We start from the raw sequence: 19,583 nt of genomic DNA on the forward strand, positions 1-19,583 counted from the left end.
TTGTGCTGCAACAGCAATAGTGTGGTAAAGCAGCACAGGTCAACATACAGAGCTACACATAATGAGGTGGCACCACTACTTGAAATAGCACCTTTTTCAAGAGCCAAGACACAAGAAAAGACTTTCTCTTTTATGTTTTTATGGTCATGAACTTGGCCTGGGATTTGAGCAAGTGGATATGCCAGTCCTGCAGGGCAAGAGCACCTATTCCAGCTTTCAAACACAGCCAGCACAAGTTTTGCTCCATACTGCAACAGCTAGTGTTTCCTGTACTCTAGCTAACTCATTGGAAGCAAACTGTGGAAGCCTTGATGAAATGCTGCATAAACAGCACAGATGCCATCCTTGCACCCTCTGACGATGTAAACACCAGCTTCTTGCTTGGAGATGCATGTTTGCACTACTCTCAAAGCACTAAATCAGTGTGAAGATTCTGGCATCTACTATTAAGAGACACCAACAGCCGTGTTGTCTTTGACACTGAACTGTCCTAGCAATGGGGCTGCCTTACAATTTGCTTTACAGCTGTGTTTTAAACTAAATACATTTTTTTTCTGAAAACAAGGAGGTATTCTAGAAAAAAAATTAACAAACCAACCAAAAAAACCCCCAACCAAACAAAAAAAACTTGAAAATTGAAATTAAATTTCACAAAAATCTCCAAATAAGATAATCTTCACTTTGTGCTGTGAATTTAAAAGTAGCAAATTATATGCACACTACCCGACCTCTCTGGAAAATGAGCTACCATGAAGAAAAAGCTACTTATTAGCCACAAAGTCCCTGCTTAAACACTCTTTGGGAGTTTGGACAGAACAAGGCCTTCAGGGTTTGGCTTTGGAACATAGACACCTTCAGTAAGAAGGTAAAACCATCAGGAAAAAGCATATGAGTGTAAGGTAAATAACTATGTTCAGTATCCCATGTCTGAACATTTATTCTAATGTGAAAGAAAGTGACTACCTGGTATGTTTTGGATCCTAACCCAAGGGAATAAACCCTCTCCCATCACCCAGTGAAATCACATCCCTGCTGCTAGTGGCTCCCTGCACAAAGACTAAGAGCCTTTTCCACAGTCTCCCATTGCACTGCAGGGAGAATTCGGGACTTGCACTTAAAAGCACATGATTTCTGTTCCAGGATAATGATCCTTTTTCATCTGGTTGCTGCACTGATGTAGTCACATTTGCTTTGTAACCAAAGTGTGCTGGAAAGCTTCCCCAGTTTGATTATCCCTTCCAGAGCTGGTGAAAGCATGCTTCTTTTTTTTACCAAGTTATCTTGTTTAATCAGGACAAAGTAAACATATTACACACTAGTAATAAAATCACTAGAAGTTCTCTACTTAATCTCCCTGATTTTCTTTAAAGGACTCAAACAAAGACCAGCAGGATCTCTAATCTTATGATCAACAAAGTTACATCACTAGCAGCCTCTGTTTTATCTGTTTACAGATCAGGCTGATGTTGTTAGAGGGTGGTGACATTAACTCTTACTGTATCAGTAGATAGTGCAATTGCATTAGGCAGGTCGAACTTTGCCATCACTTCTGGTTCAAATTGCTTAGAGGAAACTGCAGAGATTATTTTTAATATCACAAGACATGACTGTGGCCAGGTTTGGAGCAGTAAATCGCAGTTGTCACTGAAAAAGCAATAGGAGCCTTTGCTGAAGCCTCCAGTCATGCAGGAGGAGCACACCAGCTGCAATGCCTTTTGCCAGTGCAAGACCTTCATTGGGGCCAGGTAACCTCAGCTAACTGGATGTGGAGAGAGGAACTAGGGGCAATAAGATCAGTCTGCTCCCCACTCCTTGGGCATGATGTCCCTCCAGCTAAAACTTGTCTTCCACTCTCACACTCTGACTCGTTCCGGGGGGATCCTGGGTGCAGGTGGATAAGGGTGCAATTGGCAGTGCAGGGAGTCAACCACCAGCCCAAAAAGAAGGCACTCTGAAATGAGGGCTGCCTGCCATCTCAGCTGCTGCATGGCTGATGCATCACCTTCCCTGCCCCCTCCATAGGCTGTGTCCTGGAAGGAGCCCTAGCTGATTATCATCATGCCTCCCACATAAGAGGGATGTGCTGGAAGAAGCATTACTCCAGTGAGCCTCCCACAGCTCCTTGCTTGAAGTTAAAAGCCTGATCTAACCCTTAACAAACACGAATAAAAGTGCTAGGAAAGGAATTTTAATTGGCCAACACAAAATGCTTTGAAGATGCTGTGTCATTATTGACTGACTTTCAGCACACCTGAGCCAGCCAGAGGGCAGTGACGTTAGCTTTGAACCCAGGGTATTACTGTCTTGGTACCCCACTGTTAAACTGCATCATCTCTTTCCATTGAATAGATTTGTTGTGCCTCATAGTATCAATAAAACCTTGCCTTTCTTCTGCATTGAGTTTGCAGGGAGGATTGATGCTGGTTTCTTCTCACACCTCTGCCTGGCACTGTTCCATCACCAGCACATGGCTCACCCACATGTAATTTTGAGCACCCACAGAGTGCAGTAGCGTAGATAACCACGTCTTCTATCCCACTTCTTTCCAGAAGTCCCCTCCCTACCCTGAGCTGAGCAACACTCTGAGTGTTGTTTCTCCTCCATGCAGCTGCCATTGCAAAAAAGAGAGGTTAATAAGGACAAGATAACGAAGGAGAGTTCATCTTAACTGACATGAAATCGTCCAAATACAAACCTGAAATGATGCCCACTGAGTCCAACAAAATGTTCCATATTGCATTATGGCATTCAGGTACGAAGTGTTTGTCAGACAAGACAAAGTAGTTAAATTCATAAAGAGCTACTGCACAGCCTTGTCACAATGCTTTCCACCAGATAGGAGAACTGTCTTTGAATCCTCTGCTGAAGGAAGTCAGAAACTCTATGTCTCAATCTTTTCGAGTGGCATAACCATAAGATGCAGCGAGCTTTGTTTCTTTTTCCTTTAGTAAAGGTCCTTTTAATTAAAAGTAAATGGCATTTGATATTTAGGTGTCTGATGCCCTTTGTCTCCTATCTGATAGCACCAAAGTATTAGGAATACTTCCACTATAAAACGTGCAGTACATGTACGAGGCACAACCAATGCTAGAAGCAACTGCAGTGGGAACAAGGGACTTGCCATGGCAGAGGGACAGACATCCCCTGCATGGATGGGGGAAGGGTTCCAGCACCCTTGGCCCCACCAGTAGTCTGTGCCTGAGAGCAGCCCAGTTCACATGATAGCAACAGTTAAAAAACAGCATAGAAATAGTTCTACCATTACAAGAAAGTCTATTCATTTGTATATCCACGCTTCAGTGACAGCTTTAGAAACATTAAGCCTATTCCTTCAAAGGTCAGGAGGTGGTATATGTGCTACCCTGAGACTGAAATGCCTGAGTAAAAATAGACTGTTGAATGAGGGACCTTCTACAAATGAATTTTCTAATAGCTTTGATATTGTTGTCAGCATAGATTTCATGGATGAGCTGAAACCAGACTGAACTTGCTGTGCCACACAAGTTCATCAAAAACTGCAAGAAGAGCTTGGATGAGGAGGGGAGAAAGTCCTAAAGGTGATTCCCACCACCTTTAAACCTAGACCAGTTGTCTAGAACAGCCTCCGTGGTCTCTCTGTGGTTCACCATCATCTGGAAGAAATCCTCTGAACCATCAGAGTTCCCAAATAAGACCATGCAAAATAGGTTATAGACAAGTATACAAAATCCAGTAACATCAGCCTGAGAAAGTTCAGGTTGGATATTTTTTTCAGACAAGCACTTCATATACATCACGACCTTCAGAGACTGTAAACTGTTATCCTGTTGAGGTTATTTTTAATCAAAGGCCAATGTGCCAGCAGCTGCACGAGTGAGGAATGCCTAAGAAAATAAATACTAGTTAGAGTGCTATTTAATGCTGTTAACTGCAGTGGGTGGAGGCTGGAGGGCAGTAGCTTTTAACAGGTTTTATTTGAAAGACTCAGTGTGGTTGTCACGACAGTTGTCTTTGTGACTGAAGTTGTATTGCTAACAGATGGAAATCTGGCAGCTTTTTCTAATTTATGCAGATGCTTTGCAGAAGGAATTACCATCCTAAGTGATTCTAACATTAACCTTACACAAACCTTTCTTTACTGTGTTAATAAACAGAACATTCTGCTCAAAACAGTCAGAAATGTTCAACTGTACCTCCCTTTTAATCTCTTCAGTTACTCTTACAATTTAGCATGAAAATTTTTTTGCATAAAAATCTCTTACTAAACTGAGAGTTGGATATGTAGCAGAAGTCAGCCTAGTGCTCAAAATACCTATTTTAATTATAAAATTACCTACCAGGTTGTGTCTTCATTAATGAGCTAAGCTTGTGGACTGTTTTGTTCTTGAAAACTGGCATTCAGTACAATAGCTAACAAGAATGATTTAACAAGAGAAGTATCTAAATTGGCAATCATTTAAAAGGACTGAATAATATTCTTAATAGCTGTGTAATGTTTCTTCTTTTTTGCTTTGATTGGCACTTTTTTAATTGTTAACACTCTTGTCAAACTGGCAACACATTGCCTCATTCTAATCTGCAGTGAGCCCTACTATATAACAGACTATCGCAAGTGCTAAACATGCTCAGGAACAACACACCACTGAGATGTTTTAAAGCATTATGTGTATTCTGTGGATCTCTGTCAGTTCTTTTAGCAGATTTTAGGAAATCAGGAGACCATATGCTTTTGTTTTGCCCTTTGATGATTTAAAAACATGGGTACTGACTGTAGAACTTACTGGCTAAAATATATTTGTATTAATGCCCTGATCATCTGAGTGAAAGGGATACTTGCTATTACTGCTGTATCTCTTTGAGATGATTGACCATGTGCATCCACACAGTAGGTGACTTAACAAAAGAGTAAAACTTGAAATTCTTCTCTGTTTCCATATGTGAGACTTTGACCCTCACTAGCTGTAGTCATACAACTCTGTAAGGAGCAGAGAAGAAAATATGTAGTATAGAGACAGACAGAGCGTTGAAGGATTACAGAGAAGAACTAAATATTAGTTTTGACTATTTGAACATTATCTGCATGACTCATGAGCCATCTTTTGGGTCTGAGCACTCCGACTTGAACCAAGATGCCTTCTTTAAGTAACACACCCACCCTAGAAAATAAACAGAGGAGTTGGATCTGAAGCTTAGGTGCCATATTCAGGCACACCAGACCTTTCCATGGAGGCTTTCAAATGCCCTTTGTCTTTGGCCATTGTCTTTACAGAAAACACAGGCACTTCCTTTGGAGACCTTTTCTATCACTAATTTAGAAGTGAGGCACAAGTCAGTTTTATTGAGAGGATGACTATCCCTTTTTTTCCCCTGTGTACAAGAAGCCTGAGTTGCCTGCAACCCAAAATCATCTACCTTTTTGGAGTGCATTCTGAGAGGTGGCAGCTTCAACAGTGAAGTCTCCTCAGCAGCCCCAAAGCACAGAGACACTACCATCAGAGAAGGGAAATGAGTGTTGGCTACAGTACAGGAAGCAATTTTCCAGGCATGTGACTTTGGCTTCAGTGAAATGGCCTCTGCTTCCTGCCCAGAAAGCTCAGGCAGCTGTTACAAGGAGAAGAGTAGGTACCCCGGTGGGGCAGGCGTACTTACCTTCTGCTGCTTTACAGCCCAAAGGATGATCTTGGTTGCATATTAGTCTCTCCTTTTCCTTAGCAATCCAGTGAGAAGAAATCTCAAGTTGTGGTGAACAAACATATCCTGGAACTACTTGTAAGTAAAAAATTTCCAGCTCCCTCCTAAGGGACCCATATAATTTTTCTGGATTATATTGTTGAAGTGACCAGATAACTTGCTATTTCTGCTTTATATATGCAGGCTTCTATGTCAGGATATTTCACCTGTAGAACACCAAGAAAGGGACAAACTTTTCCTTTATATCACTCAAAGTTTAACATCCAGTGTCACAGGCAACTTCTGCTTGAGCTCTATAAAAGGGGTACAGACATTCAAGCGGCAGAACAAGAGTTGTGTTCTGGGAAGGATGAAATAATGACTAGGAAGGATGAAATGGGTGAGGACTGTAGGAATATCTCCCAATTCCTCTGACTGTGAAATGGCAACTCAGCAAAGGAAATAATCTCTATTTGTATTTCTAGAACTGGGGTGGAGAGATTGCAGGCTTCCTAGAATGGTCTAGCAGTGCCCCAACTTTGATTGAATAGATGTGGGAGAGTAAGCGGACACTTCTGAAACTCAAAGCATTTTGAAATAGAAAGGTTTTTTAGTTGCTTGACAAATGTTATGAGAGTCCAGAGGGCTAGACAATATGTCAGGTGGGAAGTACCATTAGTCCCAAACAGTTTTACAAGAAGACTAAACCATAAAAACCCAAATTCTGTGCCTAAGTAATACTACACAATTGAGTCTAGTAAGAATTTATAGTACTTTATGCCTCAGGTGTCTTGTGAACTAAAAAAGATCAAAGGCTGAGTGCCCTCAGCACTCAGTCAGACCTTCGAGAAGGGGTCCAATGTCCCTCCTAGTTGATGACTGCCTTACAGGAAACACTGAGCAGCATGAAGAATAGGGCCCTAAATGCATATTTGGCACCCAGTTAAATTCTAGAGTAAGTAGTATTTTTTTAATCAGCATCTGTTACACCCCAGTATAAACCGCAGCTAAAAGAAATCTCATGCACCTGGTCTAAATCTTGGTCATTAATTAATTAGTCTGTCACTAACAAGATGTCTTTAGAACAAGAGTTAGCCTGTTTTGGTTAACCAGTTACTGGTATTGTTCATGTTTCTTCTCTTTTTCCTTCAATAGGCTCTTTATTGTAGATTTCACTTACAAAATTCCATTACTTACATAGATAGTAATAATGCATGAAGTATGTCTCCAGCTGTTTTCAACTTTTGTGACCTATGTAAACACTGAGTTTTGAAATAGCTTATGCTAACTTCTTTTGAGAATAAGTCAATTCCCAGGCTGACTGATTCTAAGTATTTTAAAGGCTGTAAGTACGTGGTCTCAAGTGAGCTTTACATTTTTTATTTCATCTCAAAACAAAGCAAAAACATTCACATGTCTAGTTAGAAAGCCAAAAATCAGTACCATCTCTTTATAATATTTGTACTGTCACAGGTTTCATATCCATATTAAAAAGGCATCTCTAACATTTGCAATACATTAAGTGACTCACACTGCAAATTTCCCCAGGTAACAAAATGCCCTGTCAAGTACAGCACCATAATTTCTCCTGATTCTACACAGAGAAACTACAAATGCACAGTGTCATACTCAAATAAACCTACTGTAACTTTAAAGATACATGATGAATATCTGTCAGGCACAGTCATTTCTCTCTACAACCCAAGAAACAGAGACAACTAGAAGCAGACTTATGAATAAAATGCTATTCTTTGTAGTCATCAAAACACTAGGCAAAGGTCTGTATTCTGATCTGTTCTTCTCCATATTCTGACTACTTGTGTTTATGTAGGATGCGTTCATTCAAAAAATGGCATTTTCTATTTAAGATTCACCCAAACTGGAGTAGCCATTTTAGATCTTTGCGAGCAAGTAAACCAACCAGCAATTCTTCCTACAAACCAATTTGAAAGTCATGCAATTCCCTGTGCTGATTCACATACAGAGGACACAACTGCACATAAATCTTTCAGGAAAGCCTTGCTTTCTTAATGGTCAGAATCTACCCTTGCAAAATGCAGCCATGAAAGAACCTTTACATAGAATCATAGAATGGTTAGAGTTGGAAGGGATATACACAATCATCTAGCTCAAATGCCCCTATCACAGGCTGGGACACCTTCCACTAGACCAGGTTGCTTAGACCCCATCCAACCTGGCCTTGAACATCTCCAGAAATGGGGAGTCCACAGCCTCTCTGGGCAACTTGTTTCAGTGCCTCACCACCCTCACAGTAAAGAATTTCATTCCAATATCTGATCTAAACCTAGCCTCATTCAGCTTAAGGCTGGAAAGCACACAAAAAGTTGCTATGCAAGGTACATAATGTATATCACAGGAAGTGGCAGGGGAGAATGTTTCACCTTCCCAGATGTTTGAGTGATGGATCAGTGAATGGCAGATGGAGGACTGGAACTTCACTCCAAGGCATATTCACTACCTACAAAATGATTTTAGTGACAGTTGTTGACAAGACAAAACAAAAATCAGCCACGAAATGTGGATTTCCAAGACTTGCTTTGTTTTTTGTTCCTTTGAATACAGACCTTAATAAGACAGTTGCAGAAGTGTTTTGTAAGAAAAGAATTTACTGACCAGATTACACATCTTCAACAAATACCTCTAGAAGATTAATTTCAGCTAGAATTTTCCAAATTATTTCTTTGCCCATCTGAAATTGTTATTTTATTTATCTAGCTAATTGACATTCAGTGCTCCAAGTGCCAGCCACAATGATGTTCAATGTCATGAGCTAACATTTTACAACTCGGACAAAAATTAGTGGTGGACAAGATTTTTCACACTAATCCACAGGAAATAAAAAACTCTGAATTTGGTCTTCTTTGGCTGTGTAATCTCAAGTCAGTAAACAGAACTAGGTAAACTATAAACTGAGGTTGAAAGGAAAGAAGGGAATGGTAATGCCAGCATAAAGTTTAATGGATCTGTGGAACATATCAGTGTTACAACTGCTACCCAGAAATGTAAGAATTGATAGCACAATCAATTTCTTTTAAAGTTGTTACTGTAAAGGGAGTAACATCACCACTTAAAGTCTCACCTTGAGATCTTGAAAGAAATCTTTTTCTTAAGGACGCTTGATAGGGACATGAGGCAGGACAATGCATCTGAAGCAACCACAAACTAAAATGGGGATCATTCACCTCAAGTCCTTTCTACCTCAGCCTGAGACATATCTGGAAGAAGTTAACACAGATTGCATGTCAATCCTTCCAGGAGATATAAACCCAGACTTTTTTATAGAATGTTTTCTTCCATATCACCTTGAACATTTTCACAATTTAGAAAAGACACTATTACCTTCTTTTTCTTACTACAAGAATTAGCGACTGATCAATTTCTTTTTCTCTGTACACCTAATTGCACAACTAATCAGTTTACCAATAAGCTCTTTGATCAGTTAATAAGACAGTTAATAGTGTTGAAGACCATTAGCTCTCACCAATGTTAATTTCCAGTGTGTCAATTTAAGGGTCGGAAGTATTTTCCACTAGCACTTTTTTCGTGCATTTGTACATGAGGATACAGACCTACCTAGTCTTTAGTCTTGCAATTTTGAATAAAGCACTTATACTCTTTCATTATTTGATCCAACACTATGTAAAACTAAGTAAATACAAAACAAAGTCTTGACAGAATCAGGGTCATGTGCCTCAGACATGAAAAATCACTTTGGTAGTCTTCAAACAGGTTTTTTCGCTCCTCCCCAAGCCATTTTTGACAAATATATATTTATTATATATAATACATATTATAATGTTTGTGATTGCTGATTAAGAAAAGCAGAAAATCAGGGTTACCTGGTAATAGAAAAACTGTCATTTAGCCATGGCATCATCAACTAAATCAACTGCCCTTGAGAGTCCTGTAAATTTGTTGTGATGGTTGATCCTAATACATAGAGCAGTAACATCTACTGCTGCTCATGTAATCTAGGAGAATGCCTTGCTAAATTTAGCACAATATTTATCCTTACTGTGCCTATATGTTCTGACTAACCTGGCTGTCCTTCATCAATTCCAGAAATCAGCTAAAGTGACTGGCATTCCTAGTGCAATACCAACTAAAAGACTCTTTCAGCAGCTGTCAGTTGAAATACTTTGTAAAATTAACAGATGTTTCCAATCCAGTTTAGTAATCTGTGAATCACCTAATTTGTAATTAATTTTCTTCAGTAGAAGTGCATAAAATGATAGTCTGTCCATCTAGTTTCCTCATTTATTTATGTAAAGGCCCTGGTATTTGAATGTGTGTGTCATCTTCATAAAATGGTGACATTCTTGAAGGAAAGTAAAGAACTTAGTACTTTTTATTCATACACAGAATGGCAGTAGCTTAAGCACCGAGGTCTGAGGTTAGTGTGTTACTGAGCATGTCTTGACTTTCCACTCAGCTTTTTAGCCTTTTAAATGGATTCACTATCACCTTTTCCTACTGAGAATATCAACTAGAACATCATTTGCTCACTACCAAGCAAGCTTAACAAACTCATCTAAATTAAGACAGTTCCTTCCTGAGAAAGCAGTGTGAAAAAATTTTCTACCGAATTCCATAAATACTGGATCACACATAGAAGCCATCAGACAGATGAAATAAATGTGCTGTTTGGAAGGATGTAATAACAATAGGAAGAAAGGGAAAAGCAAAAGACAGTGTTCATTACTGGCATGAGTAGTTCTAATCAAAAGTTGTGAGTATTATGAGTATTCAACAGCAGACAGAGCAGCAGTACTGAGTTTTTCACTGAAGATCTTCAGTACCTCCTGAGCTGAACCAGTGACATAAAGTCACAGGAACCATATCACCCTGCAAGTTTGTCAGTCCTTTGGACTCCTGTGTTTTTAGCACTCCTGAAGGATCTCATTTAACTTGATACAGAACCATCAGAAGGTGCACCAAACCTACACATTAAGAATATTTTATAGTTGATAACTCTTGTGAATCAAGGTTGTTCCTCCAATTAAAATAATCCAAGTAATTATTGTGAAGGCTTAGAGAGGTGAAGTTAACTGTGCTGACCTCTAAGAAAGAATTATCTACTTGCAAGGACTAAGGAACTAATCCACATGTTGTTTATCACCACAATTGCAAATGTATCCTCCACATATCTGCTTCTCCTGCATAATAATGCCATAAACGTCTTGGCACATTTAATTGAGATTCTGACTACAGGTCCTTGCCATAAGGGGCTGTAAACATAAAGTAGTCCCCTCCCTCCATGAGAAAAGAAAAAAAATTTTGCCAGAACAGATTTTTATTTGTAAAAATTACTTGGCTGACTATGCAAAGAATATGGTATTGTCATGTGGTGTTCTTTGTAAAGAGTTGAAGAGGAGGTGCTGTCAGGTAATGGCAGAAGAAAAGAATTCCCCAGCAAGGAGGAGCTTGGCACAATTGCTGAAGAAAGTCTGGCAAATGCAGAGGATAAGGGGAGAGGTCGAGGTCAGAGCAATGGAAAAGGATTTTGTCAGCTGCACAGTGGATTGACTGGGAGTTGGAGGAGACCAGTAGGAGGGAGTAGGAAGGAGAATACAAATATCAGGAGAGGAGGCTAGCTGTAGTTGGAAATGAGAGGGATATGAACTTAGATGTGTGAAAAAAGAGCTACTAAGATGGAACTGGGGCTTGGATGTGAAGAGGGAAGGAAAGTAAAATCTAAAAACACTGCCAAAAGTAATCATGTTATGCATAGAGGATTATAATAGCGATGTTGAGAGGACAAAATTGTTCCTTGTTTCATTCTCCCACAAACAGAGGCCAGTGGAAATCCTCGATCCCCTGTATATAGGTAAGTGCCAAGAGGAAAGTAATCTGCAAATGGCATAACCATTTGCTGCTCTCCGGGGGGAAGAAGCAGCTGAATTTTGGGTGGGGCTACAGGTGTCTTCTAGTATGGTAGAAATAACCAGCAGATGAGTAGATGCTGCTTGATGTTGCAATAGTCAGTTTTGAAGGAATGTCTCTGTAACCATTGCGAGAGCTGTGTGATCACTGCAGGCCTGCACTGCAGTGGAGAGCTGACATCTCTCACAGCAAATGCCACTGAAAGATGTGTGGTGCTAACACAGCTGCTCATAAAACTTGGTAGGGTGCTGTTGGGAACATGAAAATTGAAGCAGCAGCTGATGCTGTCGAACAGGTGACTTACCACTTTAAACTGATACAGGTCTTTTCTTATTGGAAATTTTCATTCTGAACTTTGACATTTATTTTAACAAAGTTGTGGTTAAAAGAAATATCACAGTAATCTTTCTAAGGCTCACCACAGGATGCAAATGGTTCATCAAGGCATGTTTTGAAACAATTACATCAACGCCTTCATAAAATACTTTCCAAAACTTCGTGTGCGAAGTGCCATATTCAAACAGGCCCAGGAACAAGGAGGTAGCCTTTTAAGCCAAATTTCCACCTTCATATAAAGCTGATGTTGAAAATAGGACCTGTCTTGAATGACAGTCTGTTTTATGTAGCATTCTTTTCTCTGAAATGCTGACTAGAAGTTGAAAACTACAAATTATAAATCTGTTAATTTACATAATACTTCCTTTTTATTTTGGATAGTTCAGAAATGGTGATGTATATTAATGCAGTGAGTGCTAAGGGGAATGTGTAAGGTATGTGTTTCTGATGTCCTGCTTACTACAGAAAGATTTTTTTATTTTTCAGCTTATAAATGAGCAAACATGAAAAATTCCCATTCAAAGTTGCTTGGATTACCTTTTGGAGGAAAAAAAACCAACCTTGGATGATTCTTTTCAACCTCCTCTTGAAACTTTCCCAGTCTCTTGTTTTGTACCTCCTGGGCTGTGTGAAGATGCAATTAATAAAATCCTGTCATCAGGAGCTTCCTATTAAATTAAATCATTTCACAGAGTTTTCTCTCTCTTTAATTCTGTTTAGCTGAATGTTTACTGATGAGTCAATTAGTCACTGCTTTGTTTGTTCAACTTAATGTCATCACATCACCATGAGATCACCCCAGAAAACATTCATCAACAACAGCATTGTCATGTCTGACTGGTTGCTACAGGCTAACCTCAGGCTGTCCACATGCAGGGGTCCGGCTGGTCAGTGACCTTGATCTGGCTGCAACTACCCAAGGCAACTCTTACGGTGCACAAGGGTTAGAAATTACTTTGTAATCCTTGGTGAGGATCATCCCTCCTTATGGTGCAACGCCCCAAGCAAGGAGGTAGACAAGTTTGCAAAAGCAGCCTTGACAACAAAACAAGGACAAGTGAGTTGATGTCTGCAGCTGGAACAGACTTAGTTATGTGGTGACAGTTACTGCAAGAAGTTACATTTTTAAAGTACCAGCAATTATTAGGGAGCAAGGTAGTAGAAATATCAATGGATATCAATATACCAGCCCAGAAAGTTCCAATTATATTGACATACATGGTCAAGAACAAATGGGCATCAGATTGTTTTTTGTGCATTGAGTGTTACTACCATAGACTCCATATTCTGGAGCTGAGCAGAAGATGGTAAATTCATGTTAGCATCACTCAAACCTAATGGTTGAATTTCTTCTTTAAGTACAGCACACATCTGCCAGGTTATGTCTTCAGAGGTTGTTTTCCGAAATACCTGTAAGTAGACACAGTCCAGCTGAAGGTACACTGAAGTATATCAGGGAGTGATATGTTTCAGAGGGGTTTTTTTTCCTCAGTGCACATAAGATCCTCTCACAGACATGCTGAAAATTTAAATCATTCTCGGGGACTGCCTGTTGCCTTTCATGGTTTAAACAAGTAAGACAAGGGTTTCTCAACAAAGAAATTTCATCAAGGGGGGCTGGATGTGACCAGAGCATACACTTGTGGCCCCTTAAAAACACAGTGCTATTTTCCTCCTCTGCAAGCCTTTTAAAACCTAGCAATTCATCCCTAGTTTCTAGCAAGGGCATAAGTAGAAAAATAAGCTGTTTCAAGGGGAATAAAAGTTTGATAACCAATCACAAAGGATATCAGACCTAACAAGGACAGGTCAGTCCACAGATGCTGTGATTTAGGGAAGCGAGGAGGAGAATCAAGCAGTTACACAGCACTCACTACATAGTGTGTGTTCTCCATGTAGCACAGGCTCTAGGTCCTAATAATATTCTGGCACTGATGCATATTAACAGTGCAATTTCAATAATCAGCATATTTTGTCAAATAATTGTTAGGCTGATGGTTATAAGAGGTGACACTGCCAATATCTCATAAAGGCTGAAAGAAATATTTCCCATTTCCACGCTGCATAAACAAAGCATGCCAGATAACCTCAGGAATGCTAATGATCTCCAGTACTTTAGTATATTAAGTATTCATCAATTGAGCACAGACCACAACAATGTTTTGAGAGTCCTTAAACACATGAGAAACACATGAGAAATGATGTAAAGTTTATATGAGCTCATATAATCTTGGTCGGCTATACAGTCGAGTATAAGATCACAGAAATAAGGTCATGTGTACCATACCTTTCCTACTAGAAGGTTGTGGCCTACATTATATTTTCTGGTGCCACATCCAGCCCAGATTTAATTGACTCAAGCAATGAGTCATCCACTTCTTCCCCTACAGCATTATTCCCCAGTCTAACAGATTACATTGTTGGGATTTCTTTTTCCTTGATAATCAGTCTTTACTGTCCTTAGTTTCATCCCATTATATAGTACCTCACACTTATGCTGTAACTGCTATCCTAAAGGTTTTCAAGTGTTAATTGAGTTTCATAACAGCGCCCCATGAAATAGATAAGTTCTGAGTCAGAGATGCAAAAACTGAGTTACTTGCTGCAGGCCACATACGGGATCATATCGAGCACAGCTGTTCACACACAGTTTATGCAATAATCGAGACATAAGAACTCTTTTCTAGGATGCAGCCCTATGGTCTCCTACCAATGTCTATCTGCACTGTGAAAAAGTTTACTCCTTCATTAATATTTGTATCTTTCAAGTGTTCACATGTATATCTTTCCCTAGTAATTATTTTTATACTGATGATATTTGCTCTATCTATAAATAAACCAAGCCCTTTATTACGTGGCTTTTTTCCCTCTGATCTCAGACATGTCTTTGCAGATTATGTGCCCAGAATGATACTCTGTGGAGTTTATGGAGATAAGTCATGCTGTGACTGTTAGCCTCCCAGGCTGTGACACGATACAAGAGGAATAATCCACCTGGCTCCTCCAGACTTTGTCAGCTGAGACACAGTAGCTCACTCTGCATGTGCTGTTACCCCATTGCAAAGCAAAGTAACACGGGTTCATGTGAGTCACCATCGACTGACCTTGTGTTTCCACGAAGAGCAGCAATGTATCTGTTCAGTTACCTCATCTGAAAAGAAGGACACTGACTAACAGCTGGGGGACAAGAACCTCTACAGGCCAGCACAGGTCTCCTGTCTGACAAACCCTTAATTTTCTTTAATTAATGCATTTGCTTTCTAACTGAAGCAAGTCCAGCAATATTCTAGATTATAATGCAAATGCAGGCAAGAGCTAGGAATCTTCTGGCTGCTTAGAAAACTAATCCATTTGGTGTCAATATCTCTTGCTGAACATAATTTCTTTCAAAATATTTATCTTCAATTTGCTTACTAGATTTTGGGCGATGCTTAACTCACAACTGGTTTTCTAAATCAGATTTAACCTTATTGCTCATTTATATTTTTACAATATCTTCCTCTAGGATCATTTTGTATCATCTTTCTGGTGTCCTCCCTGCTTTTACTACTCTTTCTTAATGAACTGAAAGGTAGAATGGATGATGGAGATTCCTGCTTTGTAAAATTCAAGATGCTTTAGCATGGCAGAAGTGCCTATTTGAAAAAATAACTAAAGTGGTGAGGGACTCAACATTTTTTTTGTGTTCTGATACATACAACATAGGGATCATAATATACGCAAAAGTTTTTTTCCTACAAGGAAGTTTTTGTACAGTATCTTCCCTGGAAAAGATCTTTATGCAGTACCCATCCCTTCACCCTGCCAACAAAAGCAAACTCACATAAGGAAAACTAGCAGTCCTCTCCTGCCTGAGTAAAAGAGCCCTGGAATATGGGAAAAATCTTTCTTTCCAGAGAAAATGATCAAAGACAGTTCAGGGTATGAACTAGTGGTTGTCTCACCTGCATAAAATAATGAGTGTTTCTGAGCTTTTTACCTAACTTTGAAATTTCTTTCAAAAAGGTTCACAAAAACTGAGGCTAACATCTTCCATTAGCCAGCCCTGCAGCTCACAGATCTCACCAAAAAAAATCTGCTACTTGTGCATAATTAAAGGATCTGCAAACTACCAGTCAAGATAAAAAGATCAAGGGCTATCATAAATCATACTGCCTCATGGGATGAGCTCACCAGCAGGAGAAAAAGATGTATGTTTTCTTTCTGTGAGGATTAGTTGCTCTGGTATGGTATAGGAGTTTGACTCTCCAGTAGCTGTACTTAAGGGACACAACAGAATCTTTTTTCTAGAACAGCTCCTGTGTCCAAAAATGCTGTCAAATTATTTGCTTATCTGGTCTGGCATTTAGCCTGGGACCACACTGAGCAGAGCTAATGTGGAATTTTATTTATTTACTTCATGAGAAAGTGCTTATGGAGCAACACAGACATTTTTTCATGAAAATGTGTCAACTCAGATAAAGCTTTTGCCAGGAAAGTTTCCTACTGTATAGAACCCAAGCTAGAAAGAGCTAGGGAAGAGCAGAGGTCTCAAGTGATGGAAGCAGAGAATTCAGTATCTGTCTTCTCCCTATATTTTGTCCCTGACAACAGTTGTAATTAGCAGGCCCCAGCTACATCACTTGCACCAATTTTGTCATTTTTTAAGATGTCAAAAGAAATTAACTTTTTTTCCCCTTTGTTTCCTATTTTCCTTCTATATGAGGGTTTTGGGTTAATCACAGTGTGGAACACTGACAAACAGTGAAGCCTGTAGATCAGTTTTTGCTTTCTATTTGTTCCTAATACTATATTTGTAATCAGGAACAATTTCTTCTTAGGACCCTGTGTAGTCTCAGGGAATCTGGAAGCAAAACAAAATGTTGATTAAAAGTCTTCAGCTCAAGTTCTATTCCAGCCTGATCGTTTATGAACTGTTTTCACATCAATAAATAATTTTTCTAACTTGTTTGCAGAGAAAGCAAGCAAGTCTTCTCCCAGCCCCTCACAGCCCCTGCCCCCCATCAGTGTTATCCTTTTTAAACTGAAAACTTTGTTCTAGTAAATATACAAAACCTTGAAAACTCTTTCAGGACAGTTAGTCTCATAAGTCAGCAATGGGAAAATTCAGCAGTGGGAAATCCAGGAAATTTCCATGTCCTAAATTTATAGCCAGTTATCAGTTTCACTTCTCTGTCTTTTTTTTTTTTCCCAGTCTTTTAGACTGCATAAAATATAACTTTTACAGGCAGATAGGGAGCAGAAAAGGTAAATAAGGTAGACAGGATGCTTTGACTCATTCTACCTATGCAGGGTAATTGTCTTGTGACTGTAGTAACCTTTCATCCATTTCACTTGAGTTCATGCCTTTCCCCACCATAGAAGGGGCTTAAAACAGGCTTCATGCAGCAGCCAGCCAAGAGCACCTCCGGATTACCCCTCCTTCCAACACTGGAGGGAATGAAGTTGCTGCAGCTAATTATGACTGCTCATAGGTAATCTCTAGTAATACTCTGGAAAATCTTAGTTTCTCCCAAACAGCCAAATTTGGATATATTAAAAAGTAAAATCAATGCAAAAGTCAAAGCTGAGAAGGGCCAGGTGAATGACGTGAATGTGAATGATGGTGCTTATCATGTCTAACTCAGCTGGATCCTGTAGTCTTCAACTACTGTGAACTCACATAGAAGCACTAAATTGCCTCAACATAGATTTCTCATGCCATTTCAGATGGCGCAGAGTATCTGGTATGACCTTCGACTGTGAATCTAGAAGGGTGTGGGTCTCCTATGAATCCTTAAATCCCTTCTATCAGCTCTGTGGGGGTGACTTAGCTACTTTAGAGCATCTAAAATGTTCTAATCCGACTATATTTTGGCAATGGGACCCCGCTTCCTGTGTTGCAAGCTACGGGAGACATGTTTTTTCACTTCCATGAGAATCCCCAAGTGTGAGAAGACTAGAATGAGGCAAAATCTCACCAGAGTCAGGTTTACTTTTGCAGCTGTGACAGAGGTTTGGTGCACTGTATTTCAGGGAAGCCATCCTTTGCTGTACATAGCCTAGGGTGGCCATAACTGTGGGAGGGTAAAGACCTTCCAGGAAAATGCTTACTGTCCAGGTCTGTCTTCACATCCACAGTCAGACTCTTTGGGAGCTACTCTAGAAAGTAAAAACACCCTCTGTGCCTACTGTGGCCTGCAAGCGCGACATAGCACATCCATTCCTTGGGAGCAAATGCACAAACATGCACAGTCTGGGACTGTGGAGGGGCACAGTACACTGGGTTGCAGGGGACTCTTCTAGAGAGAAGACGATGCCATTACCACTGCACACCAGCCCCTGTCTTCTCTGTGGTACCCATATTGGCCCTCCCACCAAACAGCAGAAGGAGAAAATCCAGGAAAACAGCTCCCCACCAAGCCAATCTGCTCTTCAGGACAAGAGAGGGCTGACTTTTAGTGGACATCACAGGGAGTCCAGGCTGACCGCAGCCCTGAAAGTGAAGCTGCGGGAGCACAGGGGAGAATTCTCACCTAGTAGGCTTTAAAACAAAGATGCAATCCCAGCATCTTTATTATCAAAGTTGAAATGGATATAATATGAATTTGTTCAGCTTTAAAAAAAAAAAAATCACATTCATCCTTTTTTTCCCCCCATTTTCATCTGGTGGAAAATCTGATTCAAAAGGGAGTTGTGCGCTTCGGAAAATCTGGCTAGTGTGTCAGTTCAGTTTAAAAAGTGTGGAGAACAAAAAAGCCAAGCTCCCATGCTCATGATGACCCCTAAGGGAGCTTAATTAAAGGTGGTGGTGAAAGAAAGGTAAGCAGTTAAGACTCTACACCAGACAGGATATAATGAGCCAGACTACTCAGTATCTGTTAAGACAGTGTTTGTCCCTTGCTCTCATCAATCTTTCCTTCCTCAGTCCCTGCTCTCTGATGAAAGTGAGGGGTAGAGCAGGGGAGGAGGTAAATGGCAGGCAGCGATGCCATTTCTCAAGTCCTGTTCCCTAGTTAATTGCTCTTCCAAAATTTTTATTTCACTCTGCTTCTTTTTTCTCTCATACCAGGAATCTGACCCAGAGCTTGCCTGCTACTTACCAAAAATTAATAGAAAAGGAAAGAAATAAAGAAATCCTGTGCAGACAGGGTCATGTTCCAGTGAACTCATTCTAAACATAACTTTTTCAATTCAGCAATCCTGCTCTGGCAGTATCTGAATTCCCTTGCTAACCTGGTGACTGAGGCTTAATACCTCTATTCCCATCACTCTCCAGCCCTATAAAGGAAAACCTGTATGCCATACAGGAATGAGATAACAGTCTCCATGGGGCTGACTCACAGTACTTTTCATCTCGAACTGAACAATCAACTTGCCATCATTCTGCTTTGCCTCCTGCCATTCCTTTTGTCTCTGCTACAGAAATTTGCATTTGTTCTCCATTTTCACACTGTACCATTAAAATTTGTCTCAGGCCACCATCTCCTACAGCTCCCTTTCACCAGAGGGACCAGGGTACAACCATCCCTGTTTGTTGAAGGAGGAGTTTCAGCAGCCCACAGATGGAGAAACACAGCAAGTCAGTAGGCAGCAGCCTCAAAGAACTTCTTTGAAACTTAGCTTTTCTATGTTTTGACTAGTGCTTAATTTGGGGAACTGCAAAACAACACAGTATTACTGCAAACTCATTATAGCTGGTGGAGATGAAAGTA

The sequence above is a fragment of the Corapipo altera genome, unplaced genomic scaffold (genome assembly GCF_003945725.1).
Source record: "Corapipo altera isolate COAL_440 unplaced genomic scaffold, ASM394572v1 0, whole genome shotgun sequence".
Classification (NCBI taxonomy): Eukaryota; Metazoa; Chordata; class Aves; order Passeriformes; family Pipridae; genus Corapipo; species Corapipo altera.